The following is a 4,664-nucleotide window of genomic DNA, read 5'->3' on the forward strand; positions in this document are numbered from 1 at the left end:
GGCCGCCAAGGAGAGAAACACTGCTTTTTCTTTTTTTTTCTCATTCTGACACGTGGCCGTTGTTGGCCATAGGAATGCATTGTTAGATTCCTATTGGCTATTTCAATTTGCAGTAGCCAATAGCAAACTAGCATTGTACCCGCCCTCTGCTGCTGTCAATCAGTAGTGGACCTGATGGAGAACTGCACTTCTCCATCAGGTCCACTACTTATTGAAATAGAAATTGATTGATTGAAGTAGAAAATGAAATAGCCAATAGGAATCTAGCATTGCATTCCCATGGCCAAATTATTATTATTTCTTTAATATTCTGACACGGCTTCGTGTCAGAATAAGAAAAAACAAGAAAAAGCAGTGTTTCTCTCCTTGGGGGTCGGAAACGGGAGCCTCCCGGAGCGCCCGGCTGTTCTGCTCGGTCCCACAGAGAGACCGAGCAGAACAGCCCAGCCGAATGCCGCTCGGCGGCATTCGGCTATTCACTCACTGCTGTTCGGCATCTATGAGAATAGACCGAACAGCAGCGAGTAGCAGCGGATCCAGATGTTGTATCGGCTGAGTCGAACTCCTTCTGCACTTTGGGTCAGCCAAACATGCTCAGCATGTTCGGCCGACCCGAAGCCACCCGATGTATGGCTGATTTCAGCCGATATATGGCTGAAATCAGCCGTACCAGCCTGAAGTGAATAGCCGAACAGCATTCGGCTCACTTAACTGCAGGTCGGTCTTTCACTCAGCTGCCTATGGCAGCTGAGTGAATAGACCCCTAAGTATATTGTTCAATTATGTTTCAGAAGGCCAACTCCAGCCATTTTTATCCAGTTTTAGTTAATGTGGAAAATGATTCCATCTCTGTCAACTTTTCACTGCTCTATGTGTTCCCATTTCGGAGACTTTACAGGTGTCATACTATACAGGAACTAAAAGGAAATCTCCCCACAGAGACTCTGACAGCAATAAGAAAATATATTTATTTAGCATATCATTTTTATTTAAATTTAAACATGTCAAGTACAGCCAATTTATTAGTATGGTAGTAGTAGTACAGTAACAAGTACTGTAAAATATAGCTTTTAATAGTGCATGTTAAAAGACTGACATCGCCAGAAACAAACTGATAAAATACTCTGGGGCTCCAGCAAAGTACCATTTTGTTTTTTTTAATCAACAGTAATGGAAAACAAATCAAAAAATCTCCCTTTTCCATACTCCTTTATGGCATTACGCCTTATATAGTGCTTACGAGATAGTGTCTATCATTGTGTACACTAACACACATTTTTGTCATTCAAATACAATCCATAAATCAGAGTCAAGGTCTCCAATGGAGTAATTCTGAAGCATAGGGTCCTCGTCAGAACTTAAGGAAAACACTCAGATCTGATATCCTTTCCAAAAAAGGGGATGAGTGTGTACCTGATTGTGTTCTGCTCTGACTCTGCTGACACTGACACTCTCTTGGCACCTTTTATGATACAAAGAGCCACTACACATGCTGTTGGGATTTCCAGGGTTTCTTTATCTCAGATGTTGGGGCAATTGACCCACTTACTGCTTGCTACCTGCTGTGGAAATCTTCATAAGGGACATAGATCCTTGTGCATCCATGTTGGTAGAGCTACTGATGTGTTATTGCCCATCCATAATTCTTGAATTGTCTGCACTGCATTGAACTGCTTTCTATGTATTGTCATCTTTGCAATTTTCGACCCCTTGTCCTTCTTTCATCTTCATGAGATAAAAGTGTAAAGTGCGCTCACTCAAACTCAGGCAGATAATTTGATATAGTCTAACACTATCAACAAAAATTGCTTTCCTTAGGGGTCATTTTCCAAGTAGATGCTGAAATCTCATCTCCGACTGCCTTTGTTAGGATATTATCCCTGAGAGCAACCTGTCAGCATCAGGTATACAAACTCCCAGCTTTTTTGGACAGGATATCTGAAGTATTTGCCTTCTTGTGGATGTGAACCCTACACTGCAGGATTGCTCCATTGGACAGCGTGACTTTGATTTATGGATTCTACTTGAATGACAAGAATGTGAGTTAGCCTTCACCAAGTGTAGGCAAATTCCAGCACTCCAGTGGTGGTGAAACTGCAAATCCCATCATGCCTCTGTCTCTGAGAGTCATGCCTGTGGCTGTCAGAGTCTTGCAATGCCTAATGGAAATTGAAGTTGCACCACAGCGGGAGGGCTGGAGTTTGCCTACCCCTGGTCTACACTATAATAGATACTGTCTTGTAAGCCCTATATGGGACTTAATGCCAAAAGGCAGTGTGGAAAAAGGAGATTTTTTTTGATAAATCATTACTACGGACATTGTTATATTGGTATTTCTTTTCAGGGGCGCCAGAGTATTAAAAAAACATTTCTGGTTATGTGACAGTCTTTTACCATGCACTTTTGAAAGCCACTGTATATGTTATAGTATTTGTCACGGTGTGCCCAGATCTTATGATTTTACTGTATCTGATAAATAATGCTTTCTGAGCAGGAATATATTTTCCTGGAGAGACTTGGATGATATATGGCACTAGAATAGACTGTTGTGATCAAGTACAGGCAATGTAGATGTTACAAATGTTGTAAAGACATCCACTGATAAGCAGATATATGTTACTGATAAAACAAAGTTGTATTGTTCTCATATGAAATATCAGTTTGTCATTGCCTTGTTATACAACAAGTAAGTAATATATTAATACAATAACCATGTTTTTATTTATTACCAATAAAAAAATGCTGCTACTTGAAAACGCTTTGTGTTTTTTGTTGCATTTACTTTTTATCTGCTAACTGTACTTCATATTACAACTAATACAGGCATGATTTTGTTGGTTATGTGTTTAGATGAAGCACTGAGATCTTAAGGAATACTTAATTAAGTTTTACTTGCTTAGCAGGACATTACATGTACGTATACAGGAATACAGCATAGTAGAGAGGGAAAAACATGTATACAGATAGAACTTCCTGTGTGTCACAGATAAGTATGCATGTAGAAAACTAACATAGACTAGCATTGCACCACAGCGCCATCTACTGCTCAAAAGACACAATTAAATCTCTGAATGTCAGCAATACAATCAATACATATGAGCATATGCTGGTGTATTTCCAACAGATGTGTGGCCCATCAGGCATTCTTTTGGATAGTGGAAGGGTTGAGCTATATGATACATCCAGGTCTTGAAAAATTGTTTAGTGTATGGATCTTTTTTTGTTATGTATAGTGTATCTAATAGCACGACTCTATGCAGTAATGATTTAAGATTGTCAGCCCCGGGAAGAGTAGAGTGTAGCCATTTCCCCATTCCAAGTTTTTTTTTTTACCCTCAAAATGCAAATATGTATAGCAGTTATGTTTCTATGGTGTGGTAGAATAAGCATAACCGTGGGTTGAGGGATTTGGTGAGGACAGTTACATGTACATGTAGTTTATTGAGTTTTGCAGAAATGTTCTATGTTCTATGGCATTGCGACAGGAGGTGATGTGATTCAAATTTGGGAAAGGTATATTATATTTGGGACAATAATTGATCCACGCCTGTGGTTGGTATTTCATAGTTATATTAATAGGCCCAATATACTATTTTAAACTGGCCTCTCTCCATGTTTCAGCAATTATCACTTAGCATAGGCTATTTCAACCAATCAGTATATTGCCATAGGGTGTCAGAATTTTTTTCTTTTTTTTGCAGCATGGCTGCTAATTTCTTTATGGGAACTGGGCATATTAGGGAATTGAATTGCAGGGTCTTTCTGAATTAAGTGTAGAACTCTGAGGGATTTTAGTCCCTGAGTGCAAACAGAAGAAGGATCTGGGATGGTCAGAGGGTAGGCATGGTGGAGGTCTGATTTTATGCCCTACATGTATGCATGCCGCTAGTAGTGTAATATTTACAGCACTGTAGAATTCAAGAGATTGGTTCTCCTACTGACATGCCCTGTCTCAGTCACAGCCTTTGCCACAGTTTAGCCACAGTTTAGGTATTATTCTACTAGAATGTACACGTACAGTATGCTCAGTGATTCTTATGAATATATATAGAGCGAAAGAGTTCTCTTTTTTTACAGAGTGTTAATTTAATTCAGACAATACAGCAGAGGGTAACAAATCTAATAGCTACCAAATTAAATGCTATCAAAGGTAACTTCCACATTCCTAATGAGAATTTAAAAAAAGAAACCTGAAAAAAAACAGGTAACAATTCCATTCCATTAAGATTGCAGAACAGGTGGCATATACTGATCAAAGAGCGTTACAAGATTTGCTAGGACACTCATTTATATGTAGTGCAGTTGATTTCAATAGAAGATGCATGTGCCCTAACCAGGAAAGGTGAGACTCCAACCTGGAAAAAAAGGAAATTCACCAAGCTCTATCGCTTACAGAATTCAGGCTGATTAGAGGTATAATTAACATTTTAATGGAGAAGGAATTAAGCTTTTACTCCGAAATTGTGTGCGCACCCCATTAAAGTGCCAGCCATACTGCAAAGGAGATCGAGGTAAGAAGTGAAAAGCATTTCAGGATGGAAAGATGTCTAATTATATCTTTATTAGAATGCTTTTCACCTATGGACACACTAATGGTGATCAAGGCAGTTCATATCAGACAGTTTTATTTTTATTAGTACTGTACTGTACAGAAATGTATATAG

The 4,664-nt window shown here is 39.0% G+C and overlaps 1 protein-coding gene across 2 annotated transcripts in view; it reads right to left on the bottom strand.

Moving 5' to 3' along the window:
- The window catches only part of NGEF (neuronal guanine nucleotide exchange factor), a 99,139-nt gene that overhangs the window by 36,086 nt on the left and 58,389 nt on the right, over positions 1-4,664 (bottom strand). The gene's annotated exons all lie outside the window — the stretch shown is intronic.

The sequence above is a fragment of the Nanorana parkeri genome, unplaced genomic scaffold, assembly GCF_000935625.1.
Source record: "Nanorana parkeri isolate BGI_ZX_2015 unplaced genomic scaffold, ASM93562v1 scaffold1080, whole genome shotgun sequence".
Classification (NCBI taxonomy): domain Eukaryota; kingdom Metazoa; phylum Chordata; class Amphibia; order Anura; family Dicroglossidae; genus Nanorana; species Nanorana parkeri.